Genomic DNA, 25,383 nt, shown 5'->3' with positions numbered 1-25,383 from the left:
TGTAACTATGGAGAGAATAGGGCCCCTCAAAGATCAGCAAGACAGCCTATGTGTGGAGCTGCAGGAGTTGGGGGAGATAATAAACAAATATTTTGCATCAGTGTTTACTGTAGGGAAGGACATGGAAGAAATAGAATGTGTGGAAACAGATGATGATATCTTGAAAAATCTGAAAATGTCCGCCCTACAAAGGAGGTGGTGCTGGATGTCTTGAAATGCATGCAAGTGGATAAATCCCCAGGATCTGATCAGGTGTACCCTAGAACACTGTGGGAAGCTAGAGAAGTGATTGTTGGGTCCCTTGCTGAGGTATTTGTATCATTGATAGTCACAAGTGAGGTGATGAAAGACTGGAGGCTGTCTAACGTGGTACCAATATTTAAGAAAGATTGCAAGGAAAAGCCAGATAACTATCAACCAGTGAGCGTGACATTGCTGGAGGGCAAGTTGTTGGAGGTAATCCTGAGGGACGGGATGTACATGTATTTGGAAAGGCAAGGACTGATTAGGGATAGTCAGCATGGCTTTGTGCGTGAGAAATCATGTCTCACGAACTTGTTTGAGTTTTTTGAATAAGGAACAAGGGATTGACGAGGGCAGAGCAGTTGACATGATCTCCATGGACTTCAGAAAGGCATTCAACAAGGTTCCTCATGAGAGACTGGTTAGCAAGGTTAGATCTTGAGAAATACAGGGAGAACTAGCCATTTGGATACAGATCTGGCTTGAAGGTAGAAGACAGAGGGTGGTGATGAAGAGTTGATTTTCAGACTGGAGGCCTGTGACCAATATTGTACCACAAGGATTGGTGCTGGTTCCACTACTTTTCATCATTTATATGAATGATTTGGATGCGAGCATCAGAGGTATATTAGTAAGTTTGAAGATAAAACCAGAATTGGAGGTGTAGTGTCCAGCAAATAAGGTTACCTCAGATCACAATGATGATTGATCCGATGGGCGAATGGGCGAAGGAATGACAGATGGAGTTTAATTTAGATAAATGTGAGGCTCTGCATTTTGGAAAAGCAAATCAGGTAAGGTCCGAGGGAGTGTTTCTGATCAAAGAGACCTTGGAGTGCAGGTTCACAGCTCCTTGACAGTAGAGTCGCAGGTAGATAGAACAGTGAGGAAGACATTTGGTATGCCTTCCTTTATCGGTCAGAGCATTGGGTAGTAAAGTTGAGAGGTCACGTTGCAGCTGTATAGGACACCTGGTTCGGCCACTTTCGGAATATTGTGTGCAATTCTGGTCTTCATCCTATCAGGAGGATGCTGTGAAACTTGAAAGGGTTCAGAAAAGATTTCCAAGAATGTTGCCGGGTTTGGAGGATCTTAGCTATCTGGAGAGGCAGAGTTGACTCGGACTGTTTTCCCAGAGCGTAAGTGGCTTTTTATTGGGGGGGGGGAGGAGGGGGGGAGGTGGGGCGGTGGTGGTGACCTTCCACACGTTTATTCTATCCATAATCCTCATGATTTTATAAACAGACAAAGTTTTTTCCCTGGGTTGTGGAGTCCAGAATTAGAGGCAGAGGTTTAGAGTGAGAGGGGAAAGATTTTAAAAGAGACCTCAGGGACAAGTGTTTCATGCAGAGGGTGGTGCGTGAATGGGATGAGTGTCAGAGTAAGTGATGGAGGATGGTACAATTACTGCATTTAAAAGGCATCTGGAGGGGTATACGAATAGGAAGGGTTGAGAGCGATAGTGGCCAAGTCCTGGCAAATGGGACGAGATTAGATTAGGATAACTGGTCAGCATGGACGAGTTGGACTAAAGGGTCTGTTTCCGTGCTGTACACCTCTACGACTTTACTTCAGGACTCTAAAATTGTTCATGAAAACCACTTCAGTAATCTGCCCAGTTTTAAGACGACAATATACAGGAGCAGAATGAGGCCATTTGGCCCACTGAGTCTGCTCCACCAGTCGATCATGGTCGATATGTTACTCAACCCCATTCTGTTGCCTTCTCCTCGTAACCCTTGATCCCCTTATTCATTAAAGACCTATCTATCCCTGTCTTAAATGCCCTCAATGACTTGGCCTCCACAGCGCTCTTCAGCAATGAGATCCACAGATTCACCATCCTCTGGCTGAAGAAATTCCTCCTCCTCTCAGTTCTGAAGAACATTCCTTCACCCTGAGCCTGTGTCCTCTGGTCCTCGTTTCTCCTACTGGTGGAAACATCTTCCCCACATCATTAGACAATAGACAATAGACAATAGATGCAGGAGTAGGCCATTCTGCCCTTCGAGCCTGCACCGCCATTCAATATGATCATGGCTGATCATTCCTAATCAGTATCCTGTTCCAGCCTTATCTCCATACCCCTTGACTCCACTATCTTTAAGAGCTCTATCCAATTCTTTCTTAAAAGAATCCAGAGACTGGGCCTCCACTGCCCTCTGGGGCAGAGCATTCCACACAGCCACCACTCTCTGGGTGAAGTAGTTTCTCCTCATCTCTGTCCTAAATGGTCTACCCCGTATTTTTAAGTTGTGTCCTCTGGTTCGGCACTCCCCCATCAACGGAAATATGTTCCCTCCTGCCAGAGTGTCCAGTCCTTTCATAATCCTATACGTTTCAATCAGATCCCCTCTCAGTCTTCTAAACTCAAGGGTATACAAGCCCAGTCGCTTCCGTCTTTCCGTGTAAGGCAATCCTGCCATTCCAGGAATTGACCTCGTGAACCTACGCTGCACTCCCTCAATAGCCAGAATGTCTTTCCTCAAATTTGGAGACCAGAACTGTACACAGTACTCCAGGTGTGGTCTCACCAGGGCCCTGTACAGCTGCAGAAGCACCTCTTTGCTTCTATACTCAATCCCTCTTGTTATGAAGGCCAGCATGCTATTAGCCTTCTTCACGACCTGCTGTACCTGCATGCTTGCCTTCATTGACTGGTGGACAAGAACACCCAGATCTCTCTGAACAGCCCCTTTACCTAATTTGATACCATTGAGGTAGTAATCTGCCTTCCTGTTCTTGCCACCAAAGTGGATAACCAGACATTTATCCACATTAAACTGCATCTGCCATGCATCTGCCCACTCACCTAACTTGTCCAGGTCACCCTGTAATCCCCTAACATCCTCATCACATTTCACCCTACCACCTAGCTTTGTGTCATCAGCAAATTTGCTAATGTTATTGCTGATACCATCTTCTATATCATTTACATATATTGTAAAAAGCTGCGGTCCCAGCACGGATCCTTGCGGTACCTCACTGGTCACTGCCTGCCATTTCGAAATGGAGCCATTAATCACTACCCTGTGTTTCCTATTAGCCAACCAATTCTCTATCCAATCTAGTACTTTGCCCCCAATCCCGTGCGCCCTAATTTTACTCACTAACCTCTTGTGTGGGACTTTATCAAAAGCTTTCTGAAAGTCCAGGTACACTACATCCACTGGATCTCCCTCGTCCATCTTCCGAGTTACATCCTCAAAAAATTCAAGAAGATTAGTCAAGCATGATTTCCCCTTCATAAATCCATGCTGACTCTGTCCTATCCTGTTACTATTATCCAGATGTGCCGTAATTTCATCCTTTATAATAGACTACAGCATCTTTCCCACCACTGAGGTCAGACTAACTGGTCTATAATTTCCTGCTTTCTCCTGCCCACCCTTCTTAAAAAGTGGCACAACATTAGCCGCCCTCCAATCCTCAGGAACCGACCCCGATTCTATTAAACTCTGGAAAATAATCACCAGCGCATCCACGATTTCCCGAGCCACCTCCTTCAGTACCCTGGGATGCAGGCCATCAGGTCCCAAAGACTTATCAACCTTCAGACCTAACAGTCTCTCCAACACCAAATCCTGGCAAATAGAAATTCCCTTAAGTTCAGGTCCTTCAGCCACTGTTACCTCAGGGAGATTGCTTGTGTCTTCCCCAGTGAACACAGATCTGAAGTACCCATTTAATTCCTCTGCCATTTCTTCGTTCCCAATAATATATTCCCCTGCTTCTGTCTTCAAGGGCCCAATTTTTGTCCTAACCATTTTTTTGCCTTGGACATACCTAAAAAAGCTTTTACTATCCTCCTTTATATTCTTGGCCAGTTTACCTTCGAACCTCATTTTTTCTCTGCGTATTTCCTTCTTACTTATTCTCTGTTGTTCTTTAAAAGCTTCCCAGTCCTCCGTTTTCCCGCTTATCTTCGCTAAGTTATACTTTTTCTCTTTTAACCTTATATGTTTCTTTACTTCCCTTGTCAGCCACGGCCGCCCATGTCTCCTCCTGGGATCTTTCTTCCTTTTAGGAATGAACTGATCCTGCATCTTCTGCATTATACACAGAAATATCCGCCATTGTTCCTCCACGGTCTTCCCTGTTAAGGTATTGAACCATTGAACTTTGGCCAGTTGCTCCCTCATAGCTCCATATTTCCCTTTATTCAACTGAAATATTGTCACTTCAGATTGTACCCACTCCCTCTCAAATTGCAGATTGAAGCTTATTGTATTATGGTCACTACTTCCCAATGGCTCCTTCACTTCGAGGTCACTGACCAATTCTGGTTCGTTACACAATACCAGATCCAGAATCACCTTATCCCTGGTCGGCTCCAGCACCAGCTGCTCTAAAAATCCATCTCTGAGGCACTCCACAAAGTCTCTTTCTTGAGGCCCGATACCATCCTGATTCTCCCAGTCTACCTGCATGTTAAAATCCCCCATAACAACTGTAGTAACATCTTTGCGACAAGCCAATTTCAGCTCCTGATTCAACTTACCTCCAACATCCAGACTACTGTTTGGGGGCCTGTAGATGACTCCCATGAGGGTCTTTTTACCCTTAGTGTTTCGAAGCTCTATCCACACTGACTCTACATCCCCTGACTCTAGGTCCGCCCGTGCAAGGGACTGAATATCCTCCCTTACCAACAAGGCCACCCCACCCCCTCTGCCCGTCAGTCTATCCTTACGATAACACGTGTAGGCTTGAATATTCATTTCCCAGGCCCTGTCCCCATGAAGCCACGTCTCAGTTATCCCCACAATATCGTATCTGCCAATTTCCAAAAGAGCCTCAAGCTCATCCACCTTGTGTCTAATGCTTCGTGCATTCATATATAGAATTTTTAATTTGTTACTACTCTCACCCTTCCCCTCAACCCTTATTTCACTCAACTTTACAGCGTGATGCCTTTTCCAGTTTTCTGCCTCCTTGATACAGTATCCAGTCAGAGTCACACAGCACGGAAACAGATCCTTCGGTCCAACCAGTCCATGTCGACCATAATCCCAAACTAAACTAGTCCCACCTACATGTGCTTGGCCCAATATCCCTCTGAGCATTTCTTATTCATGTACTATTCCAAATGTCATTTAAATGTTCTGACTGTAAGCGCATCTACCACTTCCTCTGGAAATTCATTCCACACATGAAGCACTCTCTGTGTGAAAATGTTGCCCCTTATTTTGTTTTTAAATCTTTCTGTTCTCACCTTAAAAATATGTAAACTAGTCTCGAAATCCCTCATTCCAGGGAAATGACTCCTGACATTCATCTTCTCTGTATCCAGCAAGATTTTATAAATCTCTAAGAAGACCTGAAATATTAGCTTGCTCTCTCTATGTGGACGCTGCCTGACCAGCTGTGATCTCCAGCATTTGTTGTTTCAGGACGGATTCCAGCATCTGTCGCAATGCACTCCTAAATGTTGGCTACCTCTTTCCAGGTCCTTCGAGACTCGACCTTACTCAACAATCCACTGTGCGGTACAGTCAATGAAGTTCCACATTGCATCTCTTTCAGCACACATGGGCGGCACATGGCTCACTGGTTAGCACTGCTGCCTCACAGCACCAGAGACAAGGATTTGACTTCAGCTTCAGGTGACTGTCTGTGTGGAGTTTGCACATTTTCTCCCCCCACCCCACCCCACACCCCCCCCCCCCCACCCCCTGCCGCCGTGGCTGTGTGGGTTTCATCCAGGTGCTCCAGTTTCCTCCCACAGTCCAAATATGTGCAGGTTAGGGTGAATTGGCCATGCTAAATTGCCCCATAGTATTCAGAGATGTGTGGGTTAGGTATATTAGTCGGAGGTAAATGGAGAGTGATAGGAGTAGGGAAATGGGTGTGGGTGGGTTACTCTTCGGAGTGTTGGTATGTACTTGTTGGGCCAAATGGCCTCATTCTGCACTGTAGGGATTCTAATCGGCAACCTCCAGCTCTTTGCATTTCCCGGAGGGGAAGTGGGGACGGTCTGAAAGTTTAGTGAACGTGAAGCGAAAATTAAACGTAGTGCTTTGCTTGAGCTCAAGCTGAGTGACTTGGTGGCGGGACTGGAAAAGGAAGGTACGGTGTCTCAGTGGTTAGTGCTGCTGTCTCACGGCACCATGGAGCCAGGTACAATTCCAGCCTCGGGGCCGTTGTCTGTGTGGATATTGCACATTCTCCAACTGGTGTTTGAGGCGGATTTCTTCCAGTGCACCTGTTTCTTCTCACTATCCAAAGATGTGCAGGTTTGGGTGAATTAGCCATGTTAAATTGTCCATAGTGTCCAGGATGTGTAAGTTAGATGCATTAATCAGGTGTAAATGTAGAGCAATCGGAGCAGGGTAATGGTGCTATCAATTTCATGGAATTACAAAAGAAAGGAATGTTCTGCATAAAGTAGAATTGCTTGTTCTGAGTTTCTACCCTGACTGACAGTGATGACTTTCATAATCTTTTTTTTCCAGTACATTTGAAGATCTGAAGACTGAAGTTTCAAATTCAATAGTTGAAGGACTTATGCCTGAAACAGCCACTGTCCTGCTCCTTGGATGCTGCCTGACCTGCTGTGTATTTCCAGCACCACACCAGCTATCACCCAAGTGATGGTGGAATTTAACATTGTTTCCACCAACAGTGCCCATCTCTGGAACTTCTCAGGGGTTTCATGCATTGTTGTTCTTCCAAGTACTGCTGCTAAAACATTCTGGAGTTGAATTCTGGTGGAGTTCCCTCAATTTCAAATTTGTGGTGTCACGTTTCTTTCGATTCTGACACCACCTCCCCACACTTCTGGAGACCTCAGGTCTGTAGCTTACTTTCTTATCCTTGAGGGGTTTCCACCTGTTTGAAACAGCCTGTCCTGCGATTAACCCGTTAACACCAAGGCCTTCCTTCTACAGGCAGAATTAATTGTCCTTTTGTCACACAGGTATTAAATACCATTATCTCATCTGTCCAAAGAAACAGCTCATTGTTTTGCCTCCTCCTTCCCAGCGATAGTTAATGTATGTTATTTGTTAACTGTCTTGTAGCAGTTTCTCATTGGCCCTTTCGTTTCTTGGTCCAGAAAGATTTATTGCTGCCTCATGAAGTTATCAATGTTCTGGAGTTTACAGGACCACACCACATTCCTCTCTGCCTCCCCCAGGAATAACGATTGCTCCTGAGATACTCGCAGTTCCTGACATTCCTTGGTTTTCCAAAACACAATCCATATGTCAGGAAATCACTGGTGCGACCCTGACACCAGATAGTCACTGTTGGAACAGAAGGATTATGGGGAGAAAATGCGGAAATCCGAAATGGAAAAAGACTTGGGAGTTCAAGTCTAGGATTTTCTCAAAGTAAACTTGCAGGTTGAGTTGCACTTTCCCCTGCAACTGTTGAATGTGTGACACCAACCCATTTACCTATTCCCTCCTCGCTATCCAAGGGGCCAAACTTCCCTTCCAGGTGAAGCAGCACTTTACCTGCACTACCCACAACCCAGTCTACTGCATTTGCTGCTCACAATATCGTCTCATCTACATTGGGGAAAACGAAGCATAAACTGGGTGACTGCTGCACAGAACATCTACTTTCTTCCCGCAAAAAAGACCCTGACCTTCCAGTTGCCTGCCAATTCCACACCCCACCCTGTTCCCTGGCCAACATCTCTGTCTCAGGTTTGCTGTATTGTCCCAGCGAAGCTCAGCACCAGCAGAACGAAGTGGGCCGAATATTACACTTGGGGACCATACATCCCTCCGGTCCCAATATCGAATTCAATAATTCTAGGGCCTGAACTCCATCGCATCCTCATCCCTTCCACACACACCAAGCCTTGTTATCACATAGTCTGTAATTCCACACTACTTAGCCACGGACAGTCTCCATTAACAGTTATTCACCCTCCCACACAGATCGTTATCAACACCTTTTTCTGTCCAACAGTTCTTCCTTCACTTTGGGCTCTGTCCTGATCTCCGCCTTCCTCCTACAATGTCTCCTGAATATAAACCGACATTTTCCCAATCACCATCTGTTCTGTGGAAGGGTCACCGGCAACTCCTGTTTTTTGTTTCTGATATACAGCATCCGCAGTTCTTTCAGATTTTTATTGAGAGAGAGTTGGCAATTGTTTATGGAGACAGAAAGAGAAGGGGGAGAAACAGAACAGACATAAACGTAAAATCATTGTCGTGCGATCACTTCCCTTAAGCATGAATAGAGGCTAGGAGCGGCTCGTGAGCTGCTCGTGAGCTTGTGACACAACGGTAGCGCGTCTGACTCCAGATCAAAAGGTTGCGTGTTCAAATCACGTCAGGCTCACTACAATCGACTTCTTACATTTCAAATCAAGAAAGGAGCACGTTCACTCCGTAAATCTGTTAAGCCAAATCTTCTTTGCGGAAACTTTCGATCACCCGTGAATCTTTGCTGTCAGTTTGATTTGTGAACACTGTGTCAGGGAGGTGGTGTGCCCATTGTTTGGGTAAATGCTCAGCTCCCCGCAGTGTGAGAAGTAAAACACAAACTGTTCATCACGGGATTTAAACAAAGTTGGTGACCGTGGGGTGTGAATAACATCATACTGATATTTTTACAACATAATCTAGAGATTGCCATCTAGGTTTTAGTCACATCAAACTGCCACGCAATGATGTTATGACCTCAGTAAACTATAATAACGTGAAGATCGCTGGGATGATTTTCGACATCCGACTGCAATATAAACACAGATCAGTGTTTCCAGTTTTGGTGGAACAAAAGACATCATATTGGTGGATAATTACAGTTAGTGCAAACACAGCTAGCCATCGATAAATATTAATCCTGTTCACTTCAATGGCCAAATTTCAATTCAGAAACCAAGTGCACTCGGCTGCTTGTAACATAGACAACATGACAAAATGGCTCATAGGAGGAGAAATGGGGCATTGAGGAGGAGTGAAATGTTTGCTTTTGGTCACCTCCACAATTGTTAGAAAAACAGGTTGAAAGGATTCTTAAAAGGTGTCTGAAGGAGTGGTGAGGGATAACACTTCAGACAGCGCAAAGGGGAAGACCACTTTCTAGTGGAAGAAAAAGACATTCCTTATTTCTGAAAGAACTGGGAAACAGAAGAGGGAATGAAATCTGACTTGGGAGCTATTTCCTATTTGTTTAGGATGTTGCTTCATCACAGTCTTAGTTTAGAGCATAAGCTCTTCATCAGGAATAAAGGGTGGCCCAAGGGGGCTGAGAGATAAATGGGAAGGAAGTGGGGCTGGAGGGAAGGCAGCTGGGAGTGCAATAGGTGGATGGAGGTAGGAATTGATGGTGATAGGTCAGAGATGAGAGTTGAGTAAATAGGTGAGAAGCAAGGTGGACAGGTATGACAGGTCAAGAGGTTGGTGTCGAATTGGAAGGTTGGATCTGGGACAAGGTGGGGAGAGGAAAGAAGGAAACTGATGAAAACTGCATTGATACCATGTGGTTGGAGGGTCCTAAAGCAGAAGTTGAGGTGTTTTTCCTACAAGTGTCGGGTAGCAAGAGGTTGGCAGTGAAGGAGGCCCAGGACTTGCATGTCCTTGGTGGAATGGGAGGGGGAGTTAAAGTGGTAAAAACAATGACTGCAGATGCAGAAAACCAAATACTGGAATCGTGGTGCTGGAAGAGCACAGCAGTTCAGGCAGCATCCAACGAGCAGCGAAATCGACGTTTCGGGCAAAAGCCCTTCATCAGGAATAAGGCAGTGAGCCTGAAGCGTGGAGAGATAAGCAAGAGGAGGGTGGGATAAAGTGTTCAGCCACAGGGCGGTGTGTCGGTTAGAATTAGAGTCCAAGAGTTGTTCCCTGAAATATTCGGTTCGTTGGCATCCAGTTTCCCCAATGTGGTTGAGACCATATTGCGAGCAATGGACATAATCTTATAAATAGATTGCATAAGTCTTAGCCTGCTAGAATTATTTTCTTTTATTAATTAAAGAAAATTTTTATTCAATTGGATGAATGCATGAAACGGTTTGTTGGTCAGATTTGAATCATCACTCCCAAATGAGACGATGCCATGAATATCAGTGAACTGCTCTTTTTGTTCAAAACCACAAGTTCTTGATTTATTTTCACAACTTACTGGTATTCACACCTGCACATTCAATGTCAAACTCTGACATCAGAAATTAAATTACAGCATTAATTTTGACTTGAAATATTCGAACAAACAAATTAATAGCACACAGTGAATCGCAAGTCTGATTAATCTGAAATTAAATTTTACCAAAAAAATATAAAATCAAGATGGGAGATCAGAAATGGGGGAAGGGCAGAAGGTGAGAAATGCAGCATCATAGAAAGTGCTCCCCCAGAGTGTGCATTTTACCAACTACCACTGCTAAATATAAACACTCTGATATGATCCTTCAGTTTAATGTAAACCATAGCCCCATACAGTAGGTACCATTTAAATTAGTTAAAAATACAAGCATTGAGCAAATCCGGCTTCCAGCCTTACCCCCCCCCCCCACCCCCCCACCCCCCACCTCGCTTCTTGGAGCTTGGACCTTCCTCCAGCGCCGGGGGGTTGTTGAACTCCTGGGCTCCAGCGGCCACTCCTCCACTGAAGAAGCTTTCGGAACCAGATGCAAAGGCAAGATACAGAACAGAGAACCTTTGTATATGAAAGCAGCTTACAGAGATATTGAGCAATAGAATCACATGGTTTTTACCCATCGACCTCTGGGTTATCGACCCAGCACACTCACGCAGCACTACTCCACTTCTGTGCTCCCAGCAGCTGGATCGTGGATCAGTTTAAAGTAGGTCCTATATCTCTGATTACATCGGTACACAAGGCAGTGAAGAAAGGTTTCAGCACACTGGCCTTCATCAGTTAGGGAATTGAGTATAGATGTTGGCAAGTTATGTTGTAGTTATACAGGACGTTGATGAAGCTGCACCTGGAATATTGTGATCAGTTTTGGTCCCCTTGGTGTTCTGACTTCTGACTTCTTCAACTCTGGGTTTGTGTTGAACTTGATGGGATACTTTGTTCAACTCAGCATGTTTAAACAGTATATCTCAGAGGGATTCATCTGAAACTTTTCAGGAGGTGAGCTCAACAAGATTGAAATATTCAAAGTTACTTGGACACTATTTTAAACTTACATCAGGACCAGTAGTCAGAGACACGTACAGCATGGAAACAGACCCTTCGGTCCAACTTGTCCATGCTGACCTGATATCCTATATTAATCTACTCCTATTTGACAGCACCTGACCCATATACTCTGGCAGCGCATTTCATATAAGTACCACTCTCTGCATGAAGAAGTTGTCCCTTTAATTTGTTTCGCCTCTTACCCTAAACTTATGCCCTCGAGTTCTGGACTCCCCCACCCCAAGGAAAGGACATTGTCTATTACCCTGTCCATGCCCCTCATGATTTTGTAACCGCTGTTTGGTCACTTCTCTGCCTCCGATGCTCCAGTGAAAACAACCCCACGTTATTCAGCCGCTCCCTGCAGCTCAAACCCTCCAACCCCCAGCAACATTCATGTAAATCTTTTCTCATAGATAAATCACTCTTTCAGTCATAAAGAAGGGTTAATACCCAAAACGCTGACTACTCCACATCCTGGTGCTGCCTGGCTTGCTGTATTCTCCCAACCCCCGGCTTGCCAACTTCGGGTTGCAATATGTAGTGGCTCAGTGATTATCACTGCAGCCTCATAGCGCCAGGGACCCAGGTTTGATTCCAGCCTTGGGTGGCTGTCTGTGAGGAATTTGCACTTTCCCCCAATGTCTGAGTGAGTTTTCTCTGGGTGGTCCTGTTTTCTTCCATAAACCAAAGATGTGCAGGTCATGTGGATTGGCCATGCTCAATTGCCCATAGAGTTAGGTACATTAGTCAGAGGGAAATGGGTCTGGATGGGTTACACTTCGGAGGGCCGGTGTGGACTTGTTGGGACAAATGGCCTGTTTCCACACTGTAGCTAATCTCATCCAATACTTTTGTTACTAACGAATGGCAGAGTAAGCCAAACTTCTTCTCCGATGGTCTTGCGGTCTTAAGTTTCTCTGGATCATTTCATTGGCAATGTGCAGTCCCGGGCTCAATGAGCAACAGTGTCCACTGAAGGCAAAGCTCATAGAATCATAGAACTCCCACAATGTGGAAACAGGTCCTTCAGCCGAACACATCTGCACTGATCTTCCGAAAACTAACCCACTCAGATCCATTTTCCTACCCTCCATAATTTGCACACAGACTCCCAAGGGTGGAATTATTCCTGGGTTCCTAGTGCCATGAGGCAGCAGTGCTAACCCTGAGCCACCATGGAGTTGTGATTGTGGGGTGTCGGGAAGGCAATTGCAGTCCAGCAGAAGACTAAAACAGCCCACCTACTCTCCCACTGCACCCACTGTCAGAACTGGCAGGAGGTTCAGTCCTGGGAGGTGACTGAAGGCATCATCACTGGTAGGATCTGATTGCTGGGAGAGCTGGTGCCCCCGCTGGTGCTTCTGCAAGTTGTAGGAAAACATGAACCTCTTCCCACACTCGGTCCAGCTGGAGGGCATCTCCCCGGTATGGGCACATTGGTGCTTCAGTAGGGCACTAGTGATTCAGCACTTATGAGGAGCAGGTAAAGACCTTCCCACATTCGGGGCACGAGAATGGCTTCTCCCCGGTGTGGATAGACTGGTGCCTCAGCAGGGCCGAGGAATTGCTGAAGGCCTTCCTGCACATAGGGCAACTGAACGACATCTCCCCCATGTGGATCCACCAATGGGCCAGTACATCGGAGGAAAGAGCAATGCCCCTTCTACAGTTGGGGCAGAAGAACGGCCTCTCAGTGTGGACCCACTGGTGTCTCAACAGATGGTAAGAACTGCTGAAGGCCATCTCGCACTTGGGGCCAGAGAACAACCTTCCCTGGTGTGGACCAACTGGTCCGTCAGCAGGATAGAGGAATCACTGAAGGCCTTCCCACACTCAGGGCGGCAGAAGGGCCTCTTCACCTCTATGGACCCATTGGTGCCTCAGAACCCTTTCAAATTTCACAATATCCTTCTGATTGGAGGGACACCAGAATTGCACACAATATTCTAAAAGTGGTCTCACCAATGTCCTGTACAGCCACAACATAACTTCGCAACTCCAATTCAGGCAGCATCTAAGCAGCTTCGAAATCGACGTTTCGGGCAAAAGCCCTTCGTCAGGAATAAAGGCAGTGAGCCTGAAGTATGGAGAGATAAGCTTATCTCTCCATGCTTCAGGCTCACTGCCTTTATTCCTGACGAAGGGCTTTTGCCCGAAACGTCGATTTCGAAGCTAATTGGATGCTGCCTGAACTGCTGTGCTCTTCCAGCACCACTAATCCAGAATCTGGTTTCCAGCATCTGCAGTCATTGTTTTTACCTTCCCAACTCCAATACTCAGTCAGAGGATTGGGAACGCTTTCAAAACCCACACAAAACAAACAGGAAAGAATGGAGGGACAAACCGAATTTTTGAGAGTGAGCTTGGAAGCATCACTGAGAAATCGGCGGAATGGGTTTATTGGGGACGCATTCTCCTTAAATACACTATCTACGTATTTCTCTTGTGATCTTCGTAGTTTCTCTGTGCTACAGTGTGTAGTGGCTCGTTGAAATAATGTCCTGATGCAGCTTCGTTTGTGGGTGTTGGGATGATTGCTTCTGTGGTTAAGTATTTGGTTTGTGTGTGTTGTTTTTTCTGTAGATGCTAGTTTGAAGTTCCCCATTGACTGTTAGCTCTACTGTGACATCTAAGAATGCAGTTTATTGTTGTTCTCCTCTTTTTCAAACTAGGAGCCCCCCTCAGGCCATAGTCTCACTGCTTGGAACACCAATATACAGACTAGTCAAAGGCCTCCACTGAGGACTAAAACACCAAGTCGAAGATTCATGCCACTCCACTTACTCCATCCAAGAATTACTGAACACCAAAGACACGAAGATAGAAGAGGATGGAATAATGTTGTCCTTTGACATAACAGCCCTGTTCACATCCATTAACATCAACGTGGCCAAAGAAAACTGAAGACACGACTCGAAGAACTAAAGACAAAAACACAGAACCAACTTCAGCAGCAAAGATAACACTGTCAACCTCGTGGAACTGTGCCTTATCACCCACTTCATATTCAGTAACAAGCCCTACAAACAAATCAACGAAACGCCCATGAAACACTTCTGTCATCAAAAAATGAAACAAATTAGAGGAAACCTACAACACCATCAACAATCTCCTTCCTGGCATAAAATTCACAAAAGAGGAGAACAACAACAAAGTGTCATTTCCAGTTGTCACAGTAGACCGAACAGTCAATGATAAATTCAAAACAGCCTCTGCAGGAAAGCCACACACACGAACCAAGTACTTAGGTACAGAAGTAATCATCCCTTCATGTACAAACAAATCTGAACGAGGGCACTATTTCAACGAACCACAACACAGTGCAGCACCCAGTGACTACAAAGACCAATAAGTAACTCTACAGCGCATTTAAGGAGAATGGGCTGCCAAAAGAATACACTGCAAGTTGCTTCCCTGACCGGGAATCGAACCCGGGCCGCAGCGGTGAAAGCGCCGAATCCTAACCACTTGACCACCAGGGAGACGGCAATGAAGTTTGACAGCTCTACTGAAAATTGCTTCCCTGCCCGGAAATCGAACCCGGGTCACGGCAGTTCGAAGGCTTCCACCAAAGTTGTTTCTTGTCTCCATTGCTCCCGATGCGGTCTCCTCTACATTGGGGAGACTGGAGCCCCATCGCAGAGTCAAGTCACAGCGTTTGAGGGAACATCTCCAGGACACCCGCAATAATCAACCCCATCGCCCTATGGCCCAACATTTCAACCTCCCCTCCCACTCTCACAGGGACATGCATGTCCTGGGCCTCCTCCATCGTCCCTCCCTCCCCACCCGATGTCTGGGGGAAGAACGCCCCAACTTCTGCCTCGGATACATTCAACCCCAGGACATCAATGTGGACTGCACCAGTTTCCTCATTTCCCCTCCCCCCCACCTTACCTGAGTTCCAACCTTCCAGCTGAGCGTTGTCCTCAGGACCTGTCAATCTCCCTTCCCACCTCTCCGCTCCACCCACCTCTCTGACCTGTCACCTCCGTCCCCACCCCCATTCACCGATTGTACTCTTTGCTACCTTTGGCCCAGCACCCCCCAATTTATCTCGCCACCCTGTAAGCGTCCTGCCTCTATTCCTGATGAAGGGCTTTTGCCCGAAACGTCGATTTTCCTGCTCCTCGGAAGCTGTCTGACCTGCTGTGCTTTTCCCTCACCACTCTGATCTAAACTCTGGTTTCCAGCATCTGCAGTCCTCACTTTTGCCTACCCAATAAACCCAGTGTGCCGATTTCACATCAACAAGCTGACACAAGCAGACACAACGTCTACAGAAACCCTAGCACATTACTTTACATTAAAGACATCTGGGAAATGATGTCCAGACAACTCAACCCTCTCAGCATCATGGTAGCCCACAAATTTACCAACACACTTAAACAGCGGCTAATGAACCTGAAATACCCGATACAAACAACCAGCAAACGAATGTTATTTACAAAATACCATACAGGGAAATATATACATGAACTCTGCCGCACAGGTCTCTGTGGCAAGAAATGCTGGGATGAGATAAGGAAGATTTTTTTCAGCCAAAACGAATCGGCACTGACTGGACAGTCATTTAAAATCAACGCAATCAGCCCAGGATGGAAGACCCGAAGGGATGAACAGTTTTCTTATTTCCTGAAGACTTACAAAGCTGAGACTGGGTTTTGGTGCTTGTTTCCTTTCCACTCCGAGGAGCCGCAGTGTTGGGGCGGTGAGTTGGGGAAAGTGAAATGTGCCCATGAGCAGTGTGTGGGGCTATTTCAGCTCCCCCGTCCTCTGACAGCGCTGTGACGGGACTCTGATGTTCTTAGGGACATTTCCTGACGCGAGACACGGAAAAGAGTCTCGTTCCTGCAGATCAGGAATTCAAACCGTATGCCGGCTTCAGGACAATGAGAAAGATTATTTGGGGTGTGTGAAGAAGCTGTGAGCTGCATATCAAACAGGTAGGTGGAGTCAGATGCGTCATCCGTTTCGCCGGCGCCATGCAGCAGAGTTCTGACGTTAACACGGACATGCGCAGCAATGGGAACATTCACAAGATGAACAGCCAAAGATAATCACCGTCACTGCTTCCCTTCCATAGTCCCAACCTTGTGAAGCAGTATCTTTCACAGGCAAATAAAACACCCTTGTCCTCAGGTGCCCGCTTAACTTCGATCACGACTTCACGCCCCTCACTGTTCTAGTCTCATTTCCAAACTCTTGGCTCATCGCCTCAATAGCAGCTCTGTGGGTATCTGCTTGTTCCACCCTGACGGGCAGTGGGTTGCAGATTCCCGACCAGTCCCATTGTGATTGAAATATTTCAACCCGTCCACTGATTTGCATTTTAAAAAAAACCGTGGAGCAGTCTCCCTTTTCTTTTGATGTCGTTTCTCAACTGTAGTCGGCAGGGTTCACACCTGCGTGGGGGAACCGCAATGGATTTCATGTCCATCGCATTCACCACTCGGCCCATCAATACAGAACCACACTGACAGCTTCATTTCCCAGGTCTGTCTGCCTGTGGAGCTGAGAAAGAGTAAATCATTGCTGAGTTTGTTTGAATTCAATCACTTCACAGGTTTCGAAAGGGTTAAATATCTGCAAATGGCGAGTCTGGGTGTTTCATCCCGAAAGATGAAATGGACGTTCGGTTAAAAACAAAAACAGAAATTGCAGGAGCAACTCAGCAGGTCAGGCAGCATCTGTGGAAGGAGAATCAGAGACAACATTTCAGAACTCGTTTTTTTTCCTCATCCAGGTACAGCCAAACCTGCTGAGTTTCTCCAGCAGTTTCGCTTTCTGTCTCGGATTCTCAGCATCCGCAGTTCTTTACGTTAGAAACACAATCAATTCAGAAACCCCTTTGTGCTGCCTCAGTGGAGAAGATTTCCGTTTGGGAAACATTTTCCTGAAACCATTAAAACCGTGCACGTTCGCAGCCAAGAAAGCGGTAGGAGCGAGAACAAGAAACACCCCGTCCCTGGGTGGTCTCTAACCACCAACCTTTCGATTAACAGCCGAACGCGCTGACGAAATGCGCCACAGAGACCACCCCGGGCACCGCCTGCACAGTGTCTTTGAGGAACCTACTAATCAATTCATAATTCAACCTGCCCCGCCCAAAATTACCATTGTCTTCTATCAGTTTTACTTTTCCATAATAAAGCCTTGGACATTCATTGTGGAGACATGGGGACAGCCTGATCCCACCATCTGCAGGTACATCCATGTCACGAGGAACGAGCTCTCCTTCACCGGGGTCATCGCCCTCCGAGCCTTTCAGTGTTTTGCCTCTTCCCGAATTTTCTCATTGGCCCCGAGCGGAGAATGGGTTTGAATTCCTGATGTGCAGAGAATTCTTTCAATGTCTCAGGTCAGTTCATGTCCCGAGAATATCAGAGTCAATCAGCCTCTTAACTGTCTCTGCTCAGTCCGTCAGTTCATCCTTCATTCTCCTCTAATTCCACTTCCCAAAGAGTTTCTAAAGATTCACAAAGCTGGAGACTGGGATTTGTGTTTTACTTCCTGAACATTTTTGCACCTGCTAACTGACGATATTTTGCTAAGACCTCTTCCCCATTGTAACATTTGCATCATGTCCAGGGATGAGCAATTTCCATTTTGTGGAGACATTCCCAAGTTGGCAATGATGGGAGAAGACGTGGTGTGAATGGGAAGGTTAATGATCAGAAGAACCTATTGCCACTGACTCGGGTCAATTACCAGAGGACAGGGATTGAAGTTCTTTAATGGAAAGCAGCATTTGTGTCGAACAAACACAGTGAATACTGCAGAAAGCCAACGGTTCGAGTAGCATCAGTGGAAAGGTAAACAGAGCCGACGTTTGAGTGTGCTACGGTTTTTGTTCAGAACTCAGTCTTTTGCCTCTTCCCGAAGTTGGTCCAGGCCTGTGTCTCAATTGACGAACACATGGCAAGTGCAGTGCCGCAATGTGAAATTATAGCCTTTGCTGTTAAAAAAAAACAGTGCATTGTTTAAATGGTGATACATTGGAATGTGGAGAAAGTGAGGACTAGAGGTGAAAGTCGAAAAATGTGGCCCTGGAAAAGCAGAACAGGTCAGGCAGCATCTGAGGAGCAGGACAGTGAACGTTTCGGGCACAAGCCCTTCATCAGGAATGATGTATGGATGTACTAAGGGTCTCAGAGTCCCTCCACACCAGTCAATGCCAGTTGTCGTGCAGATGCAGCAGGTAATGAGCAAGTCAAGTGGTATATTACGAAGAGGAATTGAGTTCAGAAGTGATTGAACATATTCAAGGCTAAGTTCATCTGAGTTTTGAACAACAAAGAAGTGGATGCTTATGGGGGGAGTGAAGAAAATGGTTTTAAGACCAGTACAGATCAGTCACAGAGGCAGACAGCATTGAACAGACCCTTCATCCAACAAGTCCATGCTGAGTATGTTCTCAAACTCAACTCGTCACAGTGTTTGGCCCATAAACCTTCGGACCTTTCGTATTCATGTACTTATCCAAATGTCGTTTAAACGTCGTAACTGTACGTGTATAAAATCATGAGGGGCATGGATAGGATAAATATACAAAGTCTTTTCCCTGGGGTGGGGGAGTCCAGAACGAGAGAGCATGGGTTTCGCGTTAGAGGGGAAAGATACAACAGAGATCTAAGGGGCAACTTTTTCACGCAGAGTGTGGTACGTTTAGTGAATGAACTGCCAGAGGAAGTGTTGAAGGCCAGTACGATTGCAACATTTAAAAGGCATTTGGGGAGGTGTATGAATACGAAGGGTTTGGAGGGATATGGAGCCGTGTGCTGTCAGGTGGGACAAGATTGGGTTGGGATAGTTGGTCGGAATGGACAAGTTGGACCAAACAGTCTGTTTCTGTGCTGTACATCTCTATCTCAATGTTAAACATACTCAGTGACCTGGCCTCCACAGTTTTCTGTGACAATGAATTCCATAGATTCACCACTCTCTGGCTAAAGAAATTTCCTTTAATCTCCATTCTCCCTTTATGCTAAGGCTATGCCCATGGGTATTAGTCTCTCCTCCCAATGAAAACATCTTCCCAACGTCCACTCTGTCTAGGCCGTTCAATGTTCTGTACGTTTCAGTTAGATCTCCCTTGAATGTGGGCCTGTTAATCAGCATGAACCAAACCCTTCAGGATGAGGACATCCGTGATTAGATTCAACAAAGTGAGAATGGAGGGTTAGAGTGTGGGATGGAGATTTTCAGCTTTGAGGGAATAAGGTAGGAAAGAAAGTTTAATATAAATTATAATTGATCAGATGAGCCGATGGGCCAAGGAGTAGTGGATGGAGTTTAATTTAGACAAATATGAGCTGTTGCATTTTGATGAAGCAATTAAGGGCAGGACCTATGTGGTTAATGGTGAATTAATGGAATTCTGTGCTCAAGGAAGCAGTAGAGGCAGCTTCATTAAGACACTGTTGGATGGGTTTTCTGCGTGGTAAGGGAATTAAGGGTAGTTGGGATAATGCAAGTAAGAGGAGCTGAGACGATTGATTGATCCGCTATGATTTTAATGAATGGCGGAGCAGGGTCGATGGTCCAAATGGCCTACTCCATCTATTACTTTAAATCGATAACCCTGCGTTTCCCATGGCTAACCCACCTGACCTGCACATCCCTGGACACTAGGCAATTTAGCACAGCCAATCCAAATCAAGGCCAGTGAGCAATGGAGTGATTTGGAAACCAAATACCAGAGAATGATAGAAAGGGACAAGGAGAATAAATGTACTAGCAATCAAAACTGGATTCTAACCATCACAAAAAATAAAACTAAAAGCTCAGTATGTGAATGTGTGCTGCATTGTTACAAAAGCGAATTAATTGAATGCACACATTGAAGAGAATAATTATGATCTGAGACTCCTTACAGAGATGTGGCTTCAGAATGACAAGGATTGGATCCGGAATATCGAAGGGATACGTGGCATTCAAGTCGAGTGAGAAGCTCAGTAATGGTAGAGGGTGGGCACTGCTAATCAAAGCACTGATAGCATGGTAGTCTGGTGTCAGCTCGGATTTCAGGTCCTGATTTCTCTGTCCTCTGATCTCCCTCTTCCCACAGAGTTAAATGTTGTCTGTTCTCAGCTCTGCTCGATTTCTGTTGAAGCTTTGACCCCCTTTTACACCTTCTGGAGCAATAAAATATTCTGAGCCTCCTGAAAATGACACCTTATCTATAACCCTCCTGATTTTAAAAATCTCTAAAGTTATCTGACAACTTCCTCGGCTCCATTGGAAAAATGTCCCAGCTTCTTCTTAATTCAAACCCTCCATTCCCTGCAACACGCTGGAAAGATCGGGAATAGGGAATTGCATCAAATCACATAAATGTACTGTCTGAAACAATCGAGCTGGGTTCTGGCCTGAGATATTGTGAGTCCCTGGTGTAAGTAATTACGAATGCAATAATTTTGGTCACAGAATTGAACAATCATTTTGCAACAAAGTGATCTACTCTGATAAGGAGGAAGTGGTCATTTCTAGGGTAAGTGAACAGTTTGTTGATCAGGGAGATGAAGTTCCGACACTTGGGAAGGGCAAGAAATGACTGTGATAAATAAGACAAAGACCTGTGGATGCTGGAAATCTGAAACAAAAACTGCGAACACGGGAAAAACTCAGCAGGACTGGAAGCATCTGTGGAGAGAAAGCAGAGTTAAACTTTCGAGTCCAACAACTCCTCTTCGGGATTCTGAAATAGTTTGTGAGAACCCCTTAAGTCATATGCCCAGCTTTAAGACCATAATACATAGGAGCAGGATGAGGCCATTTGGCCCATCGAGTCTGCTCCACCAGTCGATCATGGCTGATATGTTTCTCTTTCCCATTCTGTTGCCCTCTCCTCATAACCCTTGACGCCTTACTAATCAAGAACCTATCTCTGTCTTAAATGCCCTCAATGACTTGGCATCCTCAACCCTTCTCCTAGTGGAAACATCATCTCCACGTCCACACTATCCAGGCATAGAATAGCACAGCGCTGCCTGACCCACCGTGATCTCCAGCATTTGTTGTTTTCATGAAGGATTCCAGCATCTCCAACAACGCGCTTCTAAATTTTGTACCCAGTTGGTTAGCGCTCCCTGGATCCCGTGAGATTTAACCTTACTCAACAATCCACTGTATGGTACAATTAACAAAGTTCCCAGCCCCCACCTCTTTCTGCACTCATGGGCAGCACGATGGATCAGTGGTTCGCACTGCTGCCTTACAGCGCCAGGGATCCGTTTTCGATTCCAGCCTTGGGGCGACTGTCTGTGTGGAGTTTGCACATTCTCCCTGCCGTGTCTGCTGGGTTTCACCCGGGTGCTCTGGTTTCCTCCCAAAATCTAATGATGTGTAGTTTCGGGAGAAGTGGCCATACTAAATGGGCCCATAGTGTGCAGTAAGTGTACTGGAATGGGATAGGGGAATGTGTCCACATGGGTTACGCTTTGGATGGTCGGTGTGGACTTGTTGGGCTGAATTGCGTGTTTCCACATTGCGGGAATTCTACGTGGCATTCCCCCAAATCCAGAGTCTCAGCACTCTTGGTTTTTCCCATGGACAGTGTGGGGGAGGGAAACAATGTTTTACACGGGAGTAAAGTTCAGTGAGTGTGAAGCTAAAAGTAAACGCATTGCTTCAGCTATTTTCCCCGGTATACCAGAGGGTGAGGGGTGATCTTACAGACGTTGAGAGAATCATGAGAGGCGTGGATAGGATAAATAGACAAGGTCATTTCCCTGGGATGGGAGAAGTCCAGAACAGAAGAATAATATGTTTGGGGTGAGAGAGGCAAGTGTAAGGAATGATCTGCCGGAGGAAGTGGTGGATGTCGGTCCAATTATTACATTTAAAAGGCATCTGGATGGGTATATGAATAGGAAGAGTTCAGAGGGATATGGGCCAAGTGCTGGTAAATGAGACGAGATTAATTTAGGCTATCTGGTGGGCACGGATGAGTTGGACTGAAGGACCTGTTTCTGTGCTGTGTATCTGTGTGACTCTGGCTTGTCTGTAATGTTTGCCATGTCCGAATGTTCAGTTTCTGTCTGGTGTCGGTGACAATGCCTTGATATCTCACTTCCTCCATCTCCCCACTTTCACCTCCCAGATGTTAACCATTTCGTGTCTGGTTGTTTCTAAAGAGGTTGCATTGAAGGTTCATCCTGAATTGACACTTTTTTTTGCTTCCCAAAATAGGACTTATTCACTCCTAGATATCGTGAAAGATACTAACTTTCAGGTGGAGGTATTCAAAATTCAGAGGTGTCAGTCTCGATGTTTTCACTTTTCGGTCTCTGTAAGATCCTGTATCAGTACCGTCGGGAGAATTAGTTTGAGCGGAGTGAGAATAGAGGGGTGAGAGGGGGTGGGATGGTGCTTTCAATTTTGTGGAAAAAGAAAAGAATGTTCTGCGGAAAGTAGAATTGCTTGTTTGGAATTTCTAACCTGGACTGATAGTGATGACTTTTGTAATCTCTTTTTACAGATTATCTGAAGATCTGAAGACGGACGTTTCAATATCAATAGATGACGAGCTCTGCCTGAAACATTGACTCTGCTGCTCCTCAGATGCTGCCTGATCTGCTGTGCTTTGACTCTGAATCTCCAGCATTTGCAGTCCTCAATTTCACGTCAATGTCTGGCAGTCATTGAATCCATCGGGACTATAACAATTTTCGACTATGATTCTGTGAGAAGGAACCAAGCTTTTTGGTTCCTCTTTCAGTACGTTTTCAGCATCAGTGAGAGTGGAAGAGAGCCCCGACTGTTGCAGCACTCTGATTGTGGAGCCAGTAAAAGTTATACAGACTGGGAGGAGCAATTCACGGCAGGGAGGTGCTGTACACGCGTTTGTGTGCAGCTGAAGCTTCGGTCATGGAGAAACCCAAGGAATCCCGTCCCGTGGAGAAACCATGAAAATGTGGCAACTGTGGGAAAGGCTTCCGTTTCCCATCTGACCTGGAGACTCATGGGCACAGTAACACCGGGGTGAGACTGTTCTCCTGCTCTGAGTGCGGGAAGACCTTCAGCAGTTCCTACTTTATACAGAGGCACCAGCGGGTCCACACAGGCGAGAGGCCATTCTCCTGCCCCGAATGCCGGAAGGCCTTCAGCTATTCCTCCGTCTGACTGACCCACCGCCGGGTCCACATATTAGAGAAGCCCTTTAGCTGCTCCAAGTACGGGAAGGCCTTCAATGGTACCTCTGCCCTGCTGAGGCACCAGCGGGTCCACACCGGGGAGAGCCCGTTCTCCTGTCTCAAGTGCGGGACGGTCTTTACCCAGGCATCCCACCTTCGTGTCCATACCGGGGAGAGGCCTTTCCCCTGCCCAGAGTGCGAGAAGGCCATCAGCAATTCCTCCCACCTGCAGAGGCACAGGTGGGGCCATACCGGGGAGAGGCCGTTCACCTGCCCCGAGTGGAAGCGGAGGTTCTCATCATTCTGCACCTTGCAGAAGCCCCAGCGGGCACACCAGTGCTCCCAACAATCTGATTCTGCTGGTGAAACTGCTGTGGGCCACTGAGAGGACTGAACCCCTGCACATTCTGACAGTGCTTATAATGGGAGAGGCGGTTGGATTTTTTTTGTTTTATGTCGTCGTGCTTCCCCACCCCTGCAACTTTGCTTCCAGTGGGCACTGCTGCTCGTTGATACCAGGAGCTGTTCTCTCTAGATTCTACTGTCCAGTTAAAGAATTGTTGGCTCTTTCTGGGAATGGGTCCCAGCCTGTAAGAAATGGCTGAATACTGGGGTGTCTATTCACATTCAGCAGTGACTTTTAAATTAGATTTACAGTTACGTGTCTGTGAAACAGTCATAGTCCAAGGATGGCACAAAGGCTTGGCAATCCATTGTTGGAAACTGTTTGCTTGAATTGGTAAGTTAAAAAAAATTCTTTCTTAATTTACCGCTTAAGTCTCTGTCTCTGAGATGGTGGGGGACTTGATCAAAGGGTTTAAATCATTGCTATTAATTAGGTTATCTTCTTTAACCTTGCCCAAGAAAATTTGCCATATTTATAATTGTTGGTTTTTGTTGAAATTATAATGTTGATGTGCAAGATCTGTTCTTCATCAAGTCTGGTTCGGAACAGCTGAGAAATTGAGGGACATTACATGTTTAAATTTCACTGTGTTGTGAATCTGGTGACAGTGACATTCATTTGTTTTGGGTTGTTTACCCTTAGTTGTAGTGTCTTCCACCCCAACTATTCACTATGGTAGTGAGATCCGCAGTCTCACACACTCTGAGTTTTTTCATGAAATCCTTAGTAGAGAATTGTAAGGGGAAATGTTGACGAGGGCAGAATATAGGGTCTTAACTGCAAATACCAGGAAGAGATTCGACAAAGTAAAACCATGACAATGTCGGGATAAATAAGGAACTTTGACAGCAATGAGGAGGTCACACGTCAGAGTTCAAGATAATGGTCGTGACAAAAAGAAAAAGTACTCTGCAGATATTCGATATTGTAATTAAGCAAGTTTCTCGATGCTCTAGTTGGTTGAATACGATAATAAGAGATGAAATAACCAAAACCACTCATGTATTTTGATGTCGGTAACCATAAAGCAAGTGCATACTATTGATTGATATCGGCCAATTGCGTGCAAGTAGGCCATTCAGGCCATCGAGTCAACATTGACTGACCATCCCACTCAGACCCAGTTCGTTACCCTATCCCTGTAACCCTGCATCTCCCATGGTCAGTCTACCCTCAACTGCACATCCTTTGGACTGTGGGAGGAGGCCAGAGCACCACAGGAAGCCAACACAGACACAAGGGGAGAATGTGCAAACTCCACACAGACAGTCTGCCCGAGGGTGGGATCAAACCCAGGTCACTGATGCCGTGAGGCAGCAGTGCTCACCACCGTGTCACCACCACATGCTGCTCTCTAAAGAAGTGAATTTCATAGCCTCAGGAACACTTGAGAGAAAAACAAAACTCTCCTATCTTAAATGAGAGACTAGTCTCTGGCTAGAATTGAGTTGACATTACATTTACATTAAGTCCTCTCCAGATGTT

The 25,383-nt window shown here is 45.9% G+C and overlaps 1 protein-coding gene and 1 non-coding gene across 2 annotated transcripts in view; both read right to left on the bottom strand.

Annotated features, from left to right (window-relative positions):
• The window catches only part of LOC140460597 (uncharacterized), a 621,333-nt gene that overhangs the window by 323,179 nt on the left and 272,771 nt on the right, over window positions 1-25,383 (bottom strand). The gene's annotated exons all lie outside the window — the stretch shown is intronic.
• Window positions 14,766-14,837, bottom strand: trnae-uuc (transfer RNA glutamic acid (anticodon UUC)). The gene has a single exon. It is a non-coding gene; the product is annotated as a tRNA-Glu (tRNA).

The sequence above is a fragment of the Chiloscyllium punctatum genome, chromosome 36 (assembly GCF_047496795.1).
Source record: "Chiloscyllium punctatum isolate Juve2018m chromosome 36, sChiPun1.3, whole genome shotgun sequence".
NCBI lineage: Eukaryota > Metazoa > Chordata > Chondrichthyes > Orectolobiformes > Hemiscylliidae > Chiloscyllium > Chiloscyllium punctatum.
Note: the sequence above shows the minus strand (reverse complement) of the source record. Positions and strands in the feature narration are given on the sequence as shown.